General features: G+C 35.9%; 3 protein-coding genes across 4 annotated transcripts in view; all 3 read left to right on the forward strand.

Moving 5' to 3' along the window:
• LOC129791558 (trifunctional purine biosynthetic protein adenosine-3) overlaps positions 1-23,607 on the forward strand; it is a 1,078,967-nt gene that overhangs the window by 887,802 nt on the left and 167,558 nt on the right. The window lies entirely within an intron of this gene.
• LOC129791559 (potassium/sodium hyperpolarization-activated cyclic nucleotide-gated channel 3) overlaps positions 1-23,607 on the forward strand; it is a 1,048,222-nt gene that overhangs the window by 746,698 nt on the left and 277,917 nt on the right. The gene's annotated exons all lie outside the window — the stretch shown is intronic.
• LOC129791609 (uncharacterized) overlaps positions 1-23,607 on the forward strand; it is a 309,820-nt gene that overhangs the window by 8,296 nt on the left and 277,917 nt on the right. The window lies entirely within an intron of this gene.

Below are 23,607 nucleotides of genomic sequence, written 5' to 3' on the forward strand. Positions count from 1 at the left end.
CGCCAACATTTCTGCGGACATTTGCGCGGGGTCTGTGGGGGGTTGGCGGAACTAAATAAAATGATATTTCACAGTGAGGTGGCTCCGAGGTCACCCACCACTATGTTGTGCATTTTAATGAATATGGTCGGTTTGATGCTGCTATAAAATTAACTGCAATTGATATAGGATTCAATTTAACGGACCCGAACCTAATAAACATTTTGAAAATAAATTAACCTGCAAAGAGCTTTTATTTTCTTTTTTTCCCCTTCAATTTCAAAGGAGTTCAAAGTAAGTAAGGCAAAGGGATTATGGATATTCGCAGAGATATTAAATCGCCTAAAGGGATTAGTTTGAAGAGATGGAAAAACTCCATTTTCCCTTTGATGGAAAATTATTCATTTCAATCAAAAGAAAATGGATCAATCAAACTCTTGAGTAAATAATAATTATTTTTATTAGAAAATATTCAATAAAGCATCAGAGAGAGGAGCATAATACAATATTCTCGTATTATATTCCTGAATAAATTCAAATTCAACGAATTTAAATGTTCGTTAATAGTATTAAGCATTTGGCTGGCAGCATTAGCATGCTCCTCCAGCAATCTTCTAGATCAAATATAGCATAAGGGAATGCTTGCAGAATTATCTCTAATGAATCTCAATTTGAACAAGGAATTATGCAAATTTGAGGGTAAATTAGAAAAATTCTCCCAGATTGTTTGTCCACGCAGATATTTGTTCTACAGCAGGGTTGGATTTACGCGGAGAGCTTTCAACCGCCACACACCCCCGCATGAATCTGTGTATGTGCCCTCTGATCCATCAGTACATGAACTTTGTTCTTTTTTGTACATTCACTTCCCACTGAAGTTTTTTATGCACTCACGACGTGCAGTGGAATTGAAATAAATTTATTCAAAAAAATGTAAATCAATTCCCATGGCCATACCTGGAGAGAATATTCCATCTCTCACATTCCACTCATTGGGGTATATCTGAAGGTTCCTGTTGATGAAGCCAGCGTCTGTGATTTTTTATTTCGAAAAAAAAATATTAGGGGAATTCATCTTCGTTTTTTTTTTTTAATAAAAGTTTGTTTGAGCTTTCTGTGAGCTTTTTCCTTATTTTTTTTATTTCTTATCTCAAAGGTGATTTTTTTGCAATTAAATCGATACAAATCAAAGTTTTTCGGGACCACAAAGGAGCAACTATGCTGATTGCAAAAGATTCAACAACGTATGCTGCTTAGTACCTCCTGGTTTGGTTGTAATGCTATATACACAGAATTTCACGACCAGCCATCACACCGTTGAATGTGGAGAGCGAAATTATTCCTTTTACAGACAATGAATACCAAACAGCATTTATTCACCTTCACCCGATGCTGTACTACTCCTAAACGACCCAGGTCTTTCACCCACTTTTACTGCGGGGACACTTTCTCCCCTCTTTTGGTGTGTAAAATTTCTAAAATTATTTCTTACGCTTTCCCCCACGAGAAAAAGACTCCTCGTCATCATTTCCATTCCTTTCGCAGCACGCTTTCACCCTGCTATATATGAATTTCTGTGCTCCCATGTAGTTTTACATTGTCCTTGGGTATCTCATGAGCTCTTCTCCGTCTTACACTTCTTCTTACTTTTTTTTGCTCTCCCCTCACACGCCATAATAGCTGGGGACACACACTCGCAAACGATGCCTCATCCTACGAAAATGCACTCACAGTATGGGCTAGGGTGGGTGGTTGGAAATCACCTAACAATGGCGAAATACAACACAAGTAAAAGAGATTGTGAATAATTTATCATGTCTGATGATAAAATTTATATACGAAAGTTTTCCCAACATCTGTGCGGGTTTTCCAACGGCGGAGGGGGTGTGGTGGTGGTGGAATGGAATTCGTGGGGTGAACCTTTTCACATTTTATGACTGTGACGAGTGCACTTTTGTCCGCCTTGGCTTGCTCATGGTATTCAACATCTTCAACTTCTTCAACGACACACACCACATTCAATCGGTTTTCTCCAACTTGGAAAAGTTTAGACAGATTCTCTTTTTTTTGTGTACAAAAATCGAACGAAAAGGGGATACTATCTTCTCGAACTATTTCTTTCATCCGGTTTGCCCAATGTATTCCGTTCCAACTTACATTTGAGATAGTGGGAATATTTCAATTTTCCTCACAGTGCAAGACGAATGGAGCTTTATTCAATTGATTTCAATGCCCAAAGCTATCACTGTGATTGCAATTTTTTTCCACTAGGGTTTCTTTCTATTTATATTGCATACAAGCATACCTACATTATGTGCATACATATATATTAATACTGGGGGCATTGAGCTTTTTGTTTGCTATATATGAAACTGGTTGATTTTTATTTAAATATTGCACAATAAAGAGCTTTATTGTTTATTAAAATATTTATTTAATAAATATATTTATGTATTTTTAGAGCTTAAAAATACATTTTTAGTTATAAAATTAAATATGGTTGTTAATCGATAGTTAAATTGAAAAAAGAATTAAGCTAGACTTTGTCGTTTTTGCAAGAATTCTATAATTAAGTAATTTACTTAAAGGAGAGTAACTTCTTCTAGTGAGCATCAAGAAAAAAAATAGTTTGTCCCTTTTTGCAAGAGGACAAAAAACTTCTTAAGTTAAACGGTTGACTTACTTTTCCATATGTTCTAAGAAATAATACATAATAATGTTTTTGGTACCTACCTATCGAAATTCTTTAAAAATAATCCTTAGAACTAAAGTAAATTCCTTGGAAGTTAATCATTTAACGTGAAAGATTATAATAACAAGTTTCTAATGAGCAAATTAAGGAATTTCTTAGCACAGGTAAGAATTGGGATTTTTGCCGATATGTTCCGATGTGCCAAGGCTAAGGGTTATAAGGCGTGATCCTTTTTGAGAAACCAACAGTAGTGCCTTATCGTCCGTCACAAGAAACTCATCCACGCAATCACAGATTTATAGTAAAAAGAATGGAGAGCAACAAGAATCAGAGTGCTCCACTTAATCACAGCACGAGGCCGACTTCCGTGGACCAAAAGACTTTTGAAGCGGCCATGGTTCTCCTGGATCTACGAAACAACCTTGAGAAGCCGCCTACAAAATCCGTGAAGAAGCCACCACAAGTCTTCACGATGGATGACATGCTGGCCGTTGAAGCTCTGATGATAATGAGCAGAGGCGGCTTAAAGAAAAATTAAAGGGTTAAGGCATGATCCTTAATGTGAAACCAACAGTGCCTTACACTTTTTCACAAGAGACTCATCCATCGGAATAATGGATTTATCCTAAAAGGAATGAAGAGCAACAAGAATCAGAGTGTTCCACTTAACAACAGCAGCACGAGGCCGACTTCCGTGGTTTTTAGAGACTTTTGAAGCGGCCATGGTTCTTCTGGATCTAATGTAACGTGCGTAATTTTTAAAATCTAATATGATGAGATCGGCCCGACCCGTGGAGGCCATCAGTACACCCTCCGGGAGACAGAATCTCGTAGAGGCCAGCAGCAGCGTAGCTACAAGCACCAGCGCGACGTGAGACAACTCGTGAAGCGACGCAGTGCAGATTGGGGGGAAATCAGCGTAAGTGTCGGCGAAGATCAGCGCAGCTGTGAGACAACGTGACACAAGATCAGCACAATAAACTCCACTGTGTGAAGACATCCGAGGCTTTTCTTTGGGAGGAAAATCCATTACGTTTCACTAAGAAATAGCCGTGTGAAGCCGCCAAAAAATTCAGCGAAGAACTCATCACAGAAATTCGAGATCTTCACGATGGACGACGCTAGCCGTTGAAGCTTTGATGATAATGAGCAGAGGCGGTAGGAAGAAAAAATAAATTTCTATTATTTAATTAATTAAATAATTTATTTGTTATATGTTTGTTGACTATTGTGATAAATATTTAAATTAAATATAAAACATGATAAAAAGATCTTATTGTTTTTTTCTGAGTTTTGTTTTTTTGTTTCCTTTCGCGTTTCAATTTTCGCAATTTTTTAATTTTAAGTTAATGTAGAGACTTATAGTATACAAGCGACAGAAAAATGAGACAGGAAGAGAAAAATATTTAAAGAATATTGAAATCTAACTACTAAATAAAAATAAAATAATGGAAGAAAAAAAGTATAATCAACTAATCAAGAAAATAAATATTAATGAATGCGAAAAAGTTATTAATCGATTGAAGAAAACATTTCATCTGAAGAATTAGATCCTATGTAATATTGAAATCTAACTACAAAATAAATAAAATAATGGAAGAAAAAATGTACAATCAACTAATCAAGAAATTAAATATTAATGAATGCAAAAAAAATATTAATCGATTGAAGAAAAAATTTCATCTGAAGAATTAGATCCTATGTAATATTGAAATCTAATGTACTAAATAAAAACAAATAATGGAAGAAAAAAGTATAATCAACTAATCAAGAAATTAAATATTAATGAATGCAAAAAAATATTAATCGATTGAAGAAAACATTTTATCTGAATAATTAGATCCTATGTAATAATAACAATAAAAGAAAAAAGGTAGTGAATTATGTATATGTTGCGGAAAAGACCTTTTCCTATTTCCTCAAATTTCTATATTTTACTGAAATGGAGCAATGAGGAAATAGGTAAAGGTCTTTTCCGTATAAAACAAGAAGAAATTCGAAATTCGTGGATCTATGGGAAACCTATATACAGATTCCAAATTATTTTATGTACAATAGATCCTGATGATGAAAATAAATTTTTCGAAACGTGGCTGGAAATAATAAATAATGTTGTATCCTTCCTCATTGACTGCATTTCGATTGATAAATTCAATAAACTTGCACGTTTGTCGTTAAAATTCAAACTTTACAGAAATTTATTTTAATTAATTTATTTAGGGGTTGATATAAATCCCCAAAACCTCCATTTCTTTTCGGGGTTTTTTCCATGAATATGAGCTAAAACTTTTGTTGTTTTTCAATCTGGGACAAACCCCTTATGCAGAGTTCCTTTTGTATGCAAAATATTTCTCAAACGTATTGAGGGGTTTTTTTTTGGGAAATTTCTCTTTATTTGAAATAATCTTAAAATCTACATTTTGGTGTGGGTGAAATGCGGTACATTTTGGCCCTCTAAGGGTGCGATGCCATGGTGGATTATCGTTGCGCCCCATATCGCATTGAAAGGATCGAATCCGAAAAGCACCACCCCGTGTGTTTCGGTATATCGGAGAATTGTTATGTTCCCGAGGTGCTCACTGAGCGAATATTTTAATACACGTCCAATCTGCATCAACCCCCAAACTCTCGATATATATTGGAATTTATATCGATTCCCGTGAATGGCGCAAAACAACTCACATGCTCACCTTTTGGGGGTGGTCGATGGGGTGGTTGGGTGAAGAAGGGTGAGTTCGGCTGCCGATGATGGTTGTGTGTATGTGCTTTTGATACTGCGCCAGAAAGGGGTGATGTGCGCGGGATGATTCGGAACAAAAGCTTTAATATAAAATTACAATTTCTCTCACCCCGAATATTTTTGGGCATGTGGAGATATCAGAATCCAAGACGCGGCTTTTTTCAAGGGTTGGGCACTAAAAGTTTCGAGGGAGGTGGGGGAGTGAAATTGGATGGGATTTTATGTGTGAGAAGTGGAATATGGCTTTCGCAGAATTAAAGTGCTTCCCTCGTGCGGAAGCCTTTCTTTTGCATGAAATTCGGCTTTCTCATGAAAAGGATCGCCTCTTTTCTTCCCTCAAACATGACATTACTGTAGAGACATGCTGTGTGTGTACAACCAATGTACAACACTCATTGTTGAACGAGTGGAGTTTAATTTAAATTGAAGTCAATTTGGTAAAAGAGGAGAAAGGAGATTATTTTGTCGCCAGGATGCAATTACTTTTCTTTTCCGTAATTTGCAACACAGCGCATTGAAAGGTCTGTGACAGACTTGAGAATTAATTAAATTTACTTCCAAAAGACAAATAAATCCCACTCTCTTTGTCCTTTTAACGGAGACAAAACATATATGGTTTATGTTGGGTTTGTCTGGTTTTAAGTATATCCATTTTCCTGGTGATAAAAGTTAAAGGATGTTGTTCAAAATATATGGAGTAAGTTTCTAAAATTTGAATTTTTGAACAACATGATAGGGAAGTTGTGGAGAAAAGTCAATGTTTGGAAAACAGATTATTTTCAATTGTTTTCATTCACTTATTTGGAAATATTTTAATTTTCTATTTTATGATGCTTCTTTTGAGCTTTTTGTGGAACTTTTCTTAAATATAATGTATATTGTGCATAACATCCTTTTTTCTCAACATATATAAGCACATAAAGAACAAGCTAAGGCAATCAGTATGTCGAGCTGTGACGACGTTTGCAGGGAGTGCAATCGTGGATTTTTTGGAAGAGCGGGAAGGGTGGTAAAGCCCATAGTTTGTGATACTTGTAAGAAACCCTATCATATCAAGTGTGTCCGTTTGGACGAAAAAAGATTTGCAGATATTGAGAAAAGTGGTGAAAAGTGGATTTGTTCGAATTGTAAAAGATCGAGCTTTGGACAAAAGAAAATGAGAAAAACTCCCGTGCCGTCAACTTCGAAAGCCGGTGAAAATAGTGCCTCAGTGACCGGAAAAATCTGCGACAAACTCTCTGATATAGCCACCGATTTAAGTGGAGTGAAAAATGCAACCCTTCAGTTGGGTAACATCCCTGGAGGTGCAGAAATTAGTGAAAAAATAGATTGGCTGTTGAGTGAGGTGGATGAAATAAAACGGATCATCAGTGATCATGAGCAGAAAATAGCTCAACTCACTGAGGCGCATATCGAGCTGGAAAGCGACAATGCAAAGTTGAGAGAAGATATAAAATCCATAAAAATCTCACTCGAAGTTGAGAGGCAGAACAAATTGAGGGGGAATCTATTGATCTGTGGCTTGCCCATAGAAAAAGATTTTGCCCCCAAAGATGTGTTTAAAAAACTCTGTGAGAGAGTAAATTTGAGTGATGATAGGTTGAACAGTGTCGGTACCGATCAGCTTCAGTTGGTGGTCGCTGATACCAAATCTGTGAGAGAAACGAGATTACTCGTAAAAAATCTGGATGTGGATTTGCGAAATGATATAGTGGCAAAATACAAGGAAATGCGAAAAAAGAAGATCACCCTCAAATCAGCAGATTTGGTTGTATGCGGGGACGACAAACCAATCTATCTCAATGAGCAACTCACGGGATATTTTCAATTCTTGTTCAAAAAAGCCCGCGATCTGCGTAGAAATGGTGCTTTGAAATTTGTGTGGACTGTGGAGGGAAGGATTCTAGTAAGAAAGGATGATGGTGGAAAAATCCACCGAATAGAACACCTGAATGACTTTGACAAAGTTATATAGTGATCAAAAGCTTTCCCTCCACAATCCACCAATTATTAACACAAATGTGAACTTGAGTGCGCGAATGTTGCCGTCGGCATCAGTGAGTTTTATGTACTTAAACGCGCGAAGTTTGAAAAATAAAGTTGACGAGATACAGGCGATTGTGGAATCTCTCAATGGTAGCATGTCGTTGATTGTGGTTGCGGAGACCTGGGTGAAAAAAGAGGAGGAAAAATATGTGAACTTGAGTGGCTACGATTTTGTGAATTGTCCCAGAAAAACCAGAGTCGGGGGTGGTTGTGGAGTTTTTGTGCGTGATGATCTGAGCTACGAGATCAAATCAATGTACTCGGATGAGTGCAATAGTTTTCTCACCCTGGAGATAGAAATTGATCGCATTAAAACCACGGTAATGGTGCTCTACAGGCCACCAGGGTATGGTAAACATGATTTGAGATCGTTCATGGAAAAACTATTGAGTGAGTTAAGCAAAATTAGATCAAAAAACACAATAATAGTTGGAGATTTTAATGTGGACCTAAATGCTATGCTGGACCCAGTGAAAAATATTGCGAGTGATTTTTTGGCTGAGCTATGTGCAGATGGATTTGTCCTCTGCAATGCCGGTACAGTGACGCGCCCGTCCAGCAACTCGCTGCTTGACCACATTTACACAAACAATCTAAATCTAAAATTACATCTTAATTATGTTCATGCAGACATTTCGGATCATGTACTGATCGTTGGCTCTTGGAATTCAAATCAAATTATTAAAAAGGCCTCCTACACCAAAATACAAATACAAAAAATAAATTATATTAAATTAGAAAGAGACTTAAAAATTGTTAGATATAAAAGTGGATTTGATATTAATGATTCGATTAAAGAATTTTATGATGAATTTAATAATGCCCTGAGTAAAAATAGTAAAATAAAAGTGACTAAAGTTAATAAGAAATGTAAACCGTGGATAGACAAAAATTATATGCAATTGGTGAAAATAAAGAATACGTGGTACAGTAAACTCATGAAAGATAAAAACAATGTGGAAATAATGAATGAATACAAATATTGGAAAAAACGTGAAAAAAAGTATAAAACTATGAGCAAAGAAAAATATTTTGTGAAACAATTTTTAGAAAATAAATATGATGCAAAAAAAAATTGGACGACAATTAATGAGCTGATTTATGGAGCTAAAAAAGGACATAAAACTTTAGACATTTTCAAATCAAACAGTGTTAGTGAATTAAAAAATAAATTGGATTCTTTGAATCATTATTTCGCAAACGTTGGATTAGAGTTAATAAATAAATTCAAAAATCAACCCCAAGAAATAGCAAAAAAACCTAAAAAAATATTTTCTTTCTCCACAACCACCGATAGTGACATGCATAGAATTATAAAGAAACTCAAAAATTCCTCCGCAAAAGGTGTAGATGGGCACACCACCAAAATCTATAAAAACTGTGCATCTGTGCTTGCTCCTCAACTTTCGAATATGGTCAATGACAGCCTCTTGAAGGGAGTGGTCCCCGTCCAATTAAAATCCAGTAGAGTTACACCGATTTTCAAGGGTGGAGCTAAGAATTGTTTCTCGAATTACAGACCCATCAGCGTCTTGCCGGTAATGTCAAAAATCCTTGAAGGTGTCGTTGCGGAGCAATTGACTGATTTCCTGCAAGCCAACTCCATCCTGTCGAATTCCCAGTATGGCTTTCGGCCTCGTAGCTCCACGGAGTCGGCGGTGTTCGACTTGGTGTCTGGCATCCAGGCTGCGCGTGATGTGAGCCATAGTGCGGTAGCAGTCTTCATCGATGTGAAAAAGGCGTTTGACGCCGTCGAGCATGCATGCCTATTGAGGAGACTGGCGGAGTACGGCGTTGTCGGGCGTCCGAGGGACTGGGTAAAAGATTACCTCAATCTCCGAACCCAGATAATCTCCCACGAGGGCACAACATCCGGTGAGGCGGTCTGCGGAGCCGGTGTGCCCCAGGGGAGTAGGCTGGGCCCCATACTCTTTACGTTGTTCATCAACGATCTGGAGGCACAGAACTTGACTGCCCGGGTGTACATGTACGCTGACGATGTGTGCCTTATGTATTGTGGGGAGGACATACAGCACCTTGCTGATTGTGCCAATTCGGACCTCTCAAAGCTCTCATCATGGGCCACACGAAGGAAGATTACGGTCAATACAGAAAAAACAAAGGTCATGGTGTTCGGTGGGCGGACTGCGCTGCCGCCAGTATTGTTGGATGGGATGAGGCTTGAGGAGGTTTCGAGCTTCCGCTACCTGGGAATTATCATTGACAACCGGCTGGAGTTTGGGGAGCATGTGAGGGCACTCATCTCTCGCTTGGCATCGGTTAGTGGTGCCATCAGACGCAATATGAACAACAGTGTCAGCCAGGCAACGAGAAGATCAGTGTACCACGCCATGTGTCACTCCCTCCTTGCATATGGGGCGCTGATCTGGGGCCCATGTGGGAGTGCTGATCTTATCAGTGGACTGCAGAGGGCACAGAATAAGGCTCTCAAGGCAATTTATCAGCTTGACTGTAGGACTAGCACAACATATTTATATAATCACCTTAACATTAATAACGTAGATCAAATCATAAAATTCAAACAGATCATGCACATATACAAAATTCATTATAAACTCACTCACTCAAACCAGCACCTAGAAATTAACGAAAACAAGAAAAACACAAGAAACATAGAAACAATCAAAAACATAAAGCCTAACACAACAAAACATGGAACAAAATCAGTAAAATTTTCTGCAATTAACACATACAACAACACACTTTCTTTAAATAACAAATTAAAAAATATACATAATGAAAACAAATTTAAGCAAGTTGTAAATGAAATAATCCGTGCACAATGAATGTCCCTTTTCTTCTTTTTTGTCCATGATTGATCTCCTGTTTGCTGCTTTCTTTGTTAGTTTTAATTTTATAATTTTGTAAAAAAAAATCAGTGTATAGTCCGCTATATGTATTACCTTAGGATTCACAACCATTTTGTAATGCTATGAGACAATTTAATGCTCCTTTTTTTGATCCATATTCGCACAATGTTTATTTTGTGTATAAAAGGAAAAGGAGTTTAATCGTTTTTGTATGAGAAAAACCCATGCGGTAAAAAATAGAATATGATATCGTCAGACATTTCTTATTTTCCACTAATAAAAATTTGTCAAAAAATACAATCAATGACGTCAGAATTGTTATTTTCGTTCTCTCAATGCATGAAGTAAAATATTTCTTGTCAAAAATCAGTAAAAAATGGTTTAAAAATGGGTTAACATTCTATTCCTACACTGTTTTCTATTACCTAATAGTTAATACATAAAGTAGGTACCTAACGATATTTCTTAAAACTGAAAATAGATTGCTTATTACCTTTTGCAAGTTTAAGCACTTAAAGGATTATTTAAGTAACAAGTTTATAATGAGAAAAAATTTGTCAAGTTCCTTGCACAGGTAAAAATTGGGATCTTTCCGACATTTTCCTTTGTCCAGGCCACGGGCTATAAAAGGCAAGATCCTCTTTTGAGCAACCAACAGTGCCTTACAATTCGTCACAAGGGAAACTTCAGAAATATCTGACGATCACAAAATAATTAATATAAATATGGAGAGCAACAAGAATCAGAGTGCTCCACTTAATCTCAGTACGAGGCCAAATTCTGTGGATCTGGAGACTTTTGAAGCGGCCATGGTTCTCCTGGATCTACGAAACAGCCTGGAGAAGCCGCCAAAAATCCCCTCGAGAAAACCAACACAAAACATCGAAGTCTTCACGATGGACGACATGCTGGCCGTTGAAGCTTTGATGATAATGAGCAGAGGCGGTAGGAAGAAAAAATAAATTTCTATTATTTAATTTATTTATTTATTTATTTGTTATTGTGATAAATATTTCAATAAAATATAAAAAAATGATAAAAAGATCTTTTCTCTGTTTTTTTTTCTTCTGTTGATTTTTCTTGTCTTGTTTCTTGTCCTTTTCGTCCTTTGTTGCTTTTTTCAGCGATCAAGAAATCCTTGAAGTTTTAAAAAGTTTTTCTGAAAGTTTCAAAGATTTCAGAGATTCTATGCCGTTCAATAAAACTGATTTTTTGCTTTTTTGGCCAAAGCTTTATCGACTTTTCTCAGCTCTTTATTGTTCAAAATGTGACGTATTGTCCACATAATAATTTACGCATTCGAATTGTTTCAGAGAACATGAGTTTTCTTTTTCTAAAGAAAATCGAATAAACTCCTTTGATGAAGAAGTTTCAATTGAGTTGGAATAAATGTGTTGCATGCAAAATTTCCCAGGATTTTTGAATATTCTTCCAGAATGAATTTCTTTTTTGCATATTTCCTTCGGCGTAGGCGATGTTTTGGCATGACATACAATTTTCACGGTTGCATGAGATGCTTTGCAGTAGCAGAATGGCATTAGCCTAAAAAAACCGAGAAAAACTCTTCTATCGGAAAACTCACTGGCACTCTACTCTCTTCCACCTGCAATCGTGAGAATTTTCTTCTTCATCGCGAAAGCTCGCACATCACACAAGGGAGGTTATACTATGCTGTTTGCACACTGTGGGTAGGTGCATTATGTGCATAGCAAAACCAAGTCATGAATCAAACTTCCTCAGCAAACACCCAACTTTTACCTTTAGGAAAAGCACGAGGACAATCGTTTGTATGATACAAGCAAGATAAGAGTGGTTCACTTACTGCTTCTACGTGCTCCAACGTATATTGAGTTTCAAATTACACTTTCTCAACCTCATTGCAAATCTTGCAGCTCCCAAACTTTTCTTGTTATATCTCCCTTTAAAATTGAACTCTTTGGTTTGACCCTTTTTGACGATGCAAGACTTAATTGATTGCATGATGAAATTGGATGAATCAGCACTATGTAAGATGATAGTTTGAACTTTTCTATATAAAGCTCTCAAATAGCTTTCAGAAAGGCAGATTTGCCTGATTAATTTTGGAAGAAACTCTTTATTTTTGCTTATTGAGCTTTAATTAGATTGAGGGAAAAATGCTTTCTGAGAAATTTTCAAGACATTCTAACGATTTCAATGAATTCTTGGTCGCTGCATATAGGGCCAATTATCTTGTGAGCTTTCACCACCAATTTTGATTTTTCTTAAGCAGTTTTTTATTCGTTAAAATTGCTTAAATTAATTATCAAAAAGCAGCTAATTTGAATGCAAAACCGCAAATCTAAAGACTTTTTTCTTTATCAATTTTTAGTGTTCTTTAAATTGAAAGAAAAAGTTCTCAAACCTCAAATAGATTTATAGCTACAACCCTTTAGGGAACTTCAGTGGGTAACCACGCGACTTGTACAAAAATCAAGGAAAAAGAAATCACTGCAAACCCTTTGATGCATGACACACTTTTGCAAGTAATTCACGTAAAGAGTGAAAAGTGGCTTCTTTTCACTGCTGGTAGATATACGGATGTTCTGATCCATGATAAAGCGGTCCATTTGGTACAGGACCAAAAGTGAGCATCGCACACAGAGGAAAGACATAAAGCTTTCCCATGAAAAGCTAAAAGCACATCTTCATTTAGGAAATTGTACATTTTGTATTAAGAAGAGGGGCAAAAGCATAGAAATCACATTATAAATTTTGTAGACTGGGTGCTCTGTGTACTAACAATACAAAATGCCAGAAGCAAAAGTAACCCACCCCGAAATGCTATTTAATATGTTTAGTGGTGTATTTTCTGCTGACTCTATTTATTTTCTGCCAAAATTGCTGTTTACCCATGATGTCCACTTGCAAAACAATTTCACTTGAAATATGTGAATTCTCTTGTAGCAATATAAACTCATACTCTCCACGGAAGAAATATGCGACAACATGGACATGGCAAAATGTTGGAGATGATGCCATTCTCTTGTCCGCAATTTGCACCATTTTGGGCCATCGCCGTTGGTTTAGCGCATAGGCCATGTTTTCATCGATACGGGTGGAACTCCTCTCCAGGAAAGTCCACACATAACCCCGTGTGAATGGAGAAATTCGCCGCGGAGGAGAATTATTAAAATTTGTGACTTTAAAAGCACATTATCCCCATGCGGGGGTGGAGTATAAATAACTTTCGTGCGGCACCAGTTTGTCTTCATTCAATGCCGTGAGCACACACGCTCGGTAGAACATTAATTCTTGGCGCTTACATGCGAAAAGAGCGGATATAATAGTGAGTGGAAATTGCATACATCCACTTTATCATGTCGCTACTGTCATCCCATCCCGGGGAAGTACCTCACTATGCTATATAACCGTCAAATAATGACCATCATTCTTAACTCTTTTGATTAGATTCCATTGTGTGAGTCCCAAACGAGATTCTTTGCCAACAAGGACTGTCTCACTCGGAAATCTCTTTCCATGAGTGGGAAGATTGTTGGATGAAAAACATATTGGCGCATACATACAATAGTGAAGCCGGTGTGGAAGGATCCTCAATAATAAATCAGTAAAATTTGCATTGGTATATTAAGGATATTTCTGCAAGTCTGCAGTCAAATTCGAAATTACTTTACAAATTATTTGAATTTCGCGCGTGCTCTAGACGAGAGTAACATCGTGGTGAATTCGAGTGGTGAAAATAACAATATGGGGAAAATAAAGCATTTTGGCGGGAAAAATAAGAAAACTGTAATTTTCGTTAATTTCTGCATTTTTCATCAAAATAATTAAGCTAAAAATTAAAATAAAAAGTTAAAAAGTTCACCACAATCCTCACCAAAAAGCACCACAAGGTAGAGAGTTGAAAACCATCTGGGTCATCATAGGGCATGAAGGATTGTGGAGTGTGGGAAGGAGGAATCTGCACAATTAAGCCACAGCGAAGACCACTCTGTGTTTAAACTTAATTACAGGTATGTGTTTCCTAGTCCTTCAGACTTGTAGATATGCTTGTCTCAATTTGCCAACCTGTCTGTAGATTGCCACTTTGGACAAAATAAATTGCAATACCTTGATTGGAGTTGTGTGTGTGTACATCTTTACATGGTTTTCACTTTAATTCTCACTCCCAATTCAGCCCTGTTTAGCTCACCCTTCCTCCCCTTGATTTGTTTCCGGCTTATTTAGCATATCCGGACATGTTTATAAATTACCAAATCCACCAAATCACATCAACCTCTCCGTGCAATCCATCGTGCAAGTGTCATGTGGGAAACCTATTTTAATTAAAACTTTCCTTTCAAACCTACATAAATGTTTTCCCCGTTCGGTTGATTTTCGAGAAAATTTGCTATGTATGTTTTTCACTCAACGAGTATATGGATCAACCGCGTTCAAAACTCCTGGCTTAGACAATTGCGGTGGCAATTGTAGAACAAAACTCGAGGGTAAAATGCCGCCACTCAATTGGCGGTGAACGTGGAAGTGAAAATCTCTCAAAGTATTCAAAAGTCCCTGAAAGCTGTGAAACCATAAAATTTCTCCACACTAAAAACTCAAAATATGTATATATACCACCAACATCCGGGAACTTGTCATGGAATCCTGTCTTAAGGCGCTTTCTTGAAAGAAATATCGTTGTATTGGTTGCTCTCTCATTTGTTCAAAGCCAGTACTAATTAATTTACTACACCTTCTCACTGGACAACATTGAACTGAAAACTTCTTTCATTCGATAAATAAATTGACTTAATTTTTCTTATTTTATCTTCGCCAATATTGACGGATATTAAAGAATAGAAAGTTTGATGTAGGAAGAATGAATAGAACTTTTATCACGCTTTTGTTATCATTGTAATATTAAGAAATTAATAAAGAATTTATGAATTTATTTAAAAAAAAATTAAAGTATTAAGAAAAGACTCGACATCTCGTGAATGAAGCCAATAATTTGATCAGGTGAATCACATTAAATTACCTTCCACAAACTCCTAACAATTTTATTATAATTTCTTTAAAAAGTTCAAACTATGGAACTTTGATTAGTTTAGCAAACTTACCCGGCGCCTCCACGCACACCATTATGGCGGCATGTTCTCCAAATATTAATCTTGTATTCATTGAGAGTAAAATTTAATTGAAATGAAATAGAATATTTCAGCGACACACCTAACGCACCTAAATACACACACACACAATGCATCGCGTATCCCTAGTTCTCTTAACAATTTGGAGGTTGCATAGAATCATATAATTAAAATTTCATAACATTGTGTGCAGCATGATGTGTTTATTCGTGCATGCGTTCAAAATTTTAATTAAATTTAATTTCACCTCCCCTTCATTGTATTGTGCCATCATACACACACCCACTATTTGCTCATGTTCACACTCGCACCGAGTAAATTGAAAAGCACTGAATGATGCTCCTTATCCATAATACATCAGTTTCGAGTGGTTTGCAATCTGGTGGATGCGAGTTGCGTTATTGCAAGAGGAACTTTACTACATATATGAGAAAGAGTTCAATAGGGGCAGCACTCAATACACTGTGTGTGTGTTGTGTAGTGTATGTAGGTCAGGTGGGTAGGTAATATAAATTTGAAAATTTTCCTCATTATTGAAAATTAAAGTTTAAAAGTTGGAGGTTTTTAATAAATTAGTGAGTAGGTAAACTATTTAAGTAAATATTACGGCAATTAAAACTAAAAGTGGTGAAAAAATTAATTTTAATTAACCCTGTCGTGTACATTGGGTCTTATGCTGATCTTGAACAAAGAATTGTTTTTTAAATGCATTCTTAGAATAAACATTACGATGAAAAGATCGATTGTTACAATGGGGTCCTATCCATTGATCAGAAAATTAAGATTTCGATTTAAAAATTCTGCTTATGATCAAGAGAATGTTCCTTTTTGGCCAGAAAAATGCTAATTTTGGTCAGAAAAATATTTTAATTCCAAGAGAAATGTTCCATTTTGTCAGAGATATTTGTAATGCTAAAATTTATTTCTTTTCTGGCTCTAAATCAACAGGAAAGCCAGAAAAAGCAAAAACCGTTTTTGTATGAAAAAAAAATCAAATTTAAGGAAGAATTAAGTTCTTCGGTTATTCTGTTGAGTTTCTCACAAGGAATTCTTGGTTTCTTCCTTTAATTCTATATTTTTGTTCTAAAACAGTTTTTTTGCGTTTTCTGGCTCTCAATTTAGATCCAGAAAAGGAACAAGTCAGCGTCAGCGTATGACCGAAGGAATGTGTAAGAGTTAAAGTAGAAAGCTACAAGAGAAGCTTTATGAAATAAGAAAAACATTTCGGTTCACGTTGAATTCTTTGCATAACGATAAAAAGGAAATGAATGCAGTGATAGAAGAAATGCAAAACAAATCCCTTAAAGTCATCTCTCTTTTTGTCCGTTGAGAAAGTCAAGGATAGTTTTGCTGAAAATAGAAACTTTATTATGCATTTAACGTGGTGGAATTGGATAGTAAAAAAAACTCTGAGATATTCGTATCGTCACATACCTTAAAAAGGAAATCTTCCAAGCTTTCTGTGAAATGTAGTGTACAAACAATTCTATTTTGTCGGATTTTAATTAAATTCTCTAACTACATACAAGGACAAATACCAAGATAATTTGTCAATGAAGTTGAATTTTTTATTTAACTTACTTTGTGTCATCAAAAGAAGGATCTCAGAGACAGAGAATATTCATTATTTTAGACTTTTGAACTGTAGGTATATTACATTTTATAAATATGTATGACTTTTCATACAGCAATGGATTCACAAAGAAAAAAGTCTCAATTAGCAGAAAAGGTCAATATGTATTTTCTTTCCATGCGAGAACAAGCAGAGTGTTCCTTTTCGCGTTTATGGTGTCGCATTCTGTGAGAAAATTCACCCTCGAGGGTGCATAGCGGCAATAAATTTATTGAAAATGAAATATGCGAGGCATTTTTATGGGGGGTGATTTTGTTGAACTTTCTTCATTCTCATCTTCTATCCATGGGGCATGTTCTACCGTTCTGGGTGGAATATCACCCCCCTCGCCGTGAAAATTCATTTAATGTTCCCCACACGAATTTTACGTTGAATTAAGCGCCATTCCCATATAAATACGTGCTAGTGGGTGAAAATTGAAAACAATTGTTTGCCGAAGGATTTTTCGGCAAATGGAAATGCCTTTTTTTATGTATGTGACGCATGAAAGGAAGAGGTGAAACGGACTGCGAGAGGGAGTCGAATTCACCGTCAATTTTGCCATCCAGGTGAGGGGAACATTAACCCAGATTCCTTTTGGGGGTATTTTGCTTTCTCAGCAATCTCACGTTTGAAAGAATCACGCATTTACGAGATTTATAAAGATCTCTCATCTCTCGGTGTATGGCACAGGAAGTAGCGCAGACACATGGATGGTATTATGAAATTTTGATTCTCCTATTTAAAGCATAAATTCATCTCTTCCAGAATCCACCTCCCTCTACTCCCCTAACGTTCCTGCTATATGTGGGCGGCCATTCACCTCCAAAACTATTCCAGTATCCCATTTTCTTCGCATGAACAAATTCATTCGGGGCTGGTTGGATATATAGGAATTTCCCTATAGTTGTAATAATCTAAATTATATCATTCCCTGTAGCTCTCACCACCCTCTCTCCCCATCACACTACACCCACCCCCACACACCCCAAGCATAAGCACAAAACTACCTCTGCCACGTGGAAAGAAACCATCTCTCGCCCCATAATTGGCCACACAGTGATTCAAGCTGAGCGCCCATAACTCACCTGTTGTCAGGCATGTGATGGAAGTTGCCGTCCTATATGGAGCACCCCGGGCGGAATTAAGAGCTCCCACACCCCCTCTCTCAATACTTTGGGGAGTGTATTTGAGAGGCAACCATCGCTAAATTGAGGTAGATATTTTCGCATATGTGCAAATATGCGGAAGGAGGCACAAGAAGAGGCAAAAAAAGTCCACTAGTGAAATTTTATTTATAGTCCCCTCAGTCCATAGAATTCGCGCAGTTCTCCCGTCCCCAAAGTGTGTGCCTATTACGGTAATGACATAGAATCCACAGAGAAGTGAATACCTAAAAAGAGCCGTGGGACATTTTTACCTTTAAGAAAATATACTTTCAGTCCGACCCAGAAAAAGCAATAAAAATGATATAATATTACATAAATTTATGCCAATGCGATGCTTTTTAAGAAAATTGCATTTTCATTCCTTTCGTTTTTTTTTTGTTTGAATATTCAGTTGAGATAGAGTGTGAACATAGGATCTCCATTAAAATTAACCCATTTACGTCAATTTCTTCCTTTTAAATGATACCTTTGGGGGAATATTTTTGTCTGAAAGTAGGAGAGATTAGGGTCTGTGTTCTCAATTATGCAGCAGAGGTTTGGAAAAATTTCTATAAATGGATTAAGGGCTATAAATCTAACCCTTCCATAACCACATAAACATAGAAGCTGTCAGTCTTTTTAACCTCTAGGCCGCCAAGCGGGGTCGTTGAACGACCCCAGCCCTATATTTCGTGCTATAACTTAATAAATATAAAAGATACCATTCCCATCTTTTGGAAATAAGTTCTTTGGTTATCTGAGGAGGTTGTGTAAAAATTTCAGCTCAATCCGTCCACCACAAGAAAAGTTATTAAGGAAAATGTAGAAGAAGGGAATTCAAAAATTGGTGTAACGGCCATGCTGCGGAAAATTTCTTAGAATGAAGTTAGTCACATCATAAATCATATGGTTGAAGGGGGTTGAAGGGTTGTGTTTACTTTCTCACTTTACCATCTCAGTGTCAGAATTATCGCGAATAAGTAACATAAACAACATAAAACATAATTAGAAGCATATAAATGTGCAAAACCATAAAGAATATTCGAGAAATATTGCCATTTATCACGGTGCGGGAAGTGAGGGGAATGTGGGGAAGTAGTGAAAAAAAATAGCAGTTGCGGTCAACTTCGTGGCAAATTTCTCACGAAGAAAGTGTGAAAAATGAGTGAAAAATGTTTTTCCCTAATATCTTCTTCTGCGTGTTTCCGGGTGGCGAATTTGTGATGCAAGGGGCAAGAGGACTATATAAGGAGTCTAAAGGTAGTGACCCGACAGTTCCCGGTTTTATAGTTTATGAGAAAATCGACTTCCTTCTTGGGGTCGTTCAACGACCCCACCTTGGCGCTCTAAGGAAGCTCCAAGGTCTTGGCGGCCAGCAGGTTAAAGCAATATAGGTATCTATTTATATCTATTAAAACTTTAAAATAACATTTCGTTGGCAAAAAAGCATCGTCATTAGCCTCTTCTACATAAAAATGTCTTTCTGACTTGGAAAAGCAATTAAATTATTCTATAAATTCGGAAAATATAGTACTTTAATGGCGCGAAAAGGTTAATAAGCAATAGCTTAACCAATTTTAACTATTTTATAAGTTTCTTTCGATACTTTTTTTTTCCACAATAAAAGATATTTTTCAAAGAAAATTTATTTCTTAAATTTAAAATCTCTAATTAAAATTTATTCTTGGCATTACTCCTTAAAAAAAATAAATGCTACAACACACCGCAACAAAACAAATTCCGCAAGCAATTTTCCCTTGAATTTTCCTCTAATCGAGACATATTTCCTTGAACCTCATGTTTAACTTCTTGCAGTTGTAGCATTTCCCAGGCATTGTCATAAAATACGACACCCTTTTTGGCATCTTTTCCTTCATTCTCCTTTACAACCAAAACAAGGAGGACAGAGAGGAAGTAAAGGATATAGTCTTTTCTTATGTGGAGAGAGCTTGAAGTGAATATATATTTGTATATGTGTGTGGTTATGGACTTCCTTCCGGTCAGTAAATTAAGTAAAATTTCCATCCTAAGGGAAAAATGGGGAGAGAGGGAGCTTTTTGGTATATAGGAACAAAATCATTAAAGTTGTTCTCGTAGTTTTTCCTTTAGTTTGTCAATTTTATTATTCATGAATTATGATGTGGGGAACAATCTAAATGAATTTAGAGCATCCTGCTGAAACAGCTGAAAACTGACTTTATTTGCATTTTCTCATCACTTTATATAGGTTGGACTAAAAATGGATTTTCCCGAATTTCCTCTGGTTAAAGCAAATTTTTCTTCAAGGCTTTCAAGTACATTTTTAAAGGATTTATTCAAAAGGATTTAACTTTTTTTTTTAAGTTTCTCCTGCAAATTTGCATTAAATAAAATTTCTTTTTCATACTGACCCGGAAACTTATGATGTTCTCTTTGAAAAATTTTCCATTATTGGTTTACAATTCTGAAAATTTTCCAGCAATTTAAAAATTCGCATTTTTGCCTAAAAAATGGATATTCACGTGTCAAATGAGGCTGAAAGGATTTTTTTGTGATTACATATTTGTAGCTTTTGGGTGAATCCATGCGGTATACAGAGGTCGACAGACATCTACCTCGTCATAAATAAACGTGAATTTGTAGATGATGTGGACTCACACATATGCCCATCGGACCCTAAAAAGCTATTTATCACCACATAAATCACATACGATCTGTAAGGCCAAAAAGGTACATCAATTCATATTTTATTGTCTCACGTGCCTTTTCACGGTGGATTTTCTCCACACATGAATGGCTTGTGTGAGGATACTGAAGATGATTGATGTCTACTTCCGTATATAGGATAGTAAAAGCCATCCATGTAATTGTTCTCTAATTTATTGCAATGGATAACTTCTTGATGCATAAATTCTTCATGTGTGTGAATCGTGTTGCAATGAAAAATTGGATAACTCTGTGGCAAAAGTCGACAAATGAAATTTCTTTAATTCCTCCATGATGATTCCTCCGAATGGCATTATAAAGTTAAAAGACTTTTAAAGTGATACGATACCGTGTACTTCTTCAACACTTACAACTTTTTAATAGGTTAGTGCAAAAGGGAGATAAACTTTTAAGGAGCAACTAAAAGGAAGATATCCTTTTTTTTCGTTTGCAGATGCAATGTTGCGCTCATTTTGTCCCTTAATATGCTGCACGTAACGACTAACGAATTTTCGAGAGCTCTCACGGAAAATTTTCATTTTATATACATACTTTAAAGGTTCTCTAAGAATTGCAAATTATTTTTAAAGCTTTAGAATTTTTAAAACTACAGACTACTCAAGTTTTCCTTTGTAGGTTATTATTCGAAATTAAAAAGAAATTTAAAAAAAAATGGATTTTTATTTTAACGTTAAACGTTAGAAGTTTTAGATATTAATATAAAAGAAATGTCAACGTTTGAAGAGAAATATCAAAAATTAGAAATAAACATAAAATGTTACAAAAAAAACGTCTAAATTTAGATTAGAGTTGCAAATAATAAATAATGTTAATCGTATGAAAAAGAGTCAAACGTAAGAAACGAAATATCAAATTGTAGTACAAATGTCAAACGTTAGAATTAAATGTCACATTAAATGTCAATTTGACGTCAAACTTTGTAAAACAACTGTCAAAAGAAACGTCAAACATAATTAATGCACAAAAATGTCAAAAGCTGATAATTTGAATACAATAGTTTGTTAAAAGTTTTATTAATTTAAATCTTGAAAAATCAAGACGTTTAGTTGATAAATAAAGCAATATATTAATTTATATGAACAGCCCCTTGATAAGTTACCTAAGTAAAAATTAAAATTGATATTGCTTACGCCACCAGCTTACACTCTACAATATTAAGTGAATCCTCTTAATGCCCAAGAATACATGAGAATTCCTATAAACCAAAGATGGATGGATTATCCTTTGGATTTCTTTTCTCTCCTTAGCTTTTTAGCATACTTTTTCGTATACATATATCAGATTCCTTCAGCTTTACACTTCCTTTCTCCTTGTGAAATCCGGTAGAACACGCATACTGTTGTGTCATCATCGTATGGCAAGAGTCCAAAAATTTATATCACGCTTCAGAGAATTTCATTTTAGCCCATCATTTATATGCAAATGTTTGCTCTGTGCTCCACTGACGATGACTATCTCCTTGACATTTCGCCGTGCTCGTGGTTCCATGTGGAAAGGATTTTCCAACCACTACTTGGTATTTAGCGAAGAGCCTGTTAAACGATGTTGAGGAAAAACTGACCATTTTAATCATGATTTTAATGTGAATTCTCTCTCACTGATTTGGGCTTATTTACAAACTAAAAGTGATTCTCATTGTTTGAGAAAACTTTGCCACAGATGATTGTTGGTAATGTTGCAATTGTTTCAGGATGTTAAAGAGGATGTTTAACTTGCGGGAAAGTTAATTATTGCTTTTAAAATCTTTTTTTTTATTTACAATTTGTTTCCCACTTTGGCCATTATTTTTCACAAATTTTTGGAAAAGTTTCTTTTTTCTTGTTAATTTCTATCGGTGTATATTTTGCTATAGGAAAGGATTTAAAAGTTGTTGGAGGACTTGTTGGAGGTGATGGGCGGAATTATATTCTGATATGCTTTGGAACTTTTTAGCGTTAGTTTCACAATGCATTTTCCTCCACTTTTTTTGTCCTTTTCCTGCATAGAACAACAAAAAAAACACAGGGAAATTATAAACAGTCCTGTGGGTTAACCACTTCTCAAAGTATACAACTCGTTTGAGTTGAGAGGGAACTTTTGTGAACAATTTAAAGTTGTACCATCGACGATGCAGAGCAGCACAGGGTGCAGAAAAAAAAGTGCCCGAGAAAGAACCCGGCATGACTGAAAAACAAACCCCAGAACGAAATAGAAAAGAAGGACGATGATGGAAAATTTATGCAACATTTTTTTTCTCGCTTCATTAATTAAATACCCACAGAAGGTGGTGTGGGTGCGAAGGAAGGATGAAGCGACGTCAGGGGGAGGGTGTATATTAATTGAAAAAAAAACTACAATAATGAATTTTAACTAGTTGTGTAGTTGGGCTTTTGCTTACACAGCGCAGAGCTTTTCATTATCAATGCTGTGAAATTGAATGAAGACTGAGAGATATTTTTCATTTATTGATTTACAATCAGGAAGGTATGTTGGCTCATAAACTCAGCATAAACCTGTGTAAAGGGGAAAGAAGGAAAATATACAGGGAATATTTATTGAAATCAGTACAAAAACTCCTTGTCAATTTGTAAGAAAAGAAATATTTGATGGATTAGACATACATATAGAAAGCTCTAAATTAGGTCAGTAAACTTTGGGGTTCAACTCCAATGGAAAGAAGCGGATTTTCATTTCAAGTGGGATACTTTACATTTTTAACAGTTCATGCTACATAAATTGACTCATGAAAAAAAATTGTCTTTCACCATC

Source organism: Lutzomyia longipalpis, chromosome 3 (assembly GCF_024334085.1).
Source record: "Lutzomyia longipalpis isolate SR_M1_2022 chromosome 3, ASM2433408v1".
Lineage (NCBI taxonomy): Eukaryota > Metazoa > Arthropoda > Insecta > Diptera > Psychodidae > Lutzomyia > Lutzomyia longipalpis.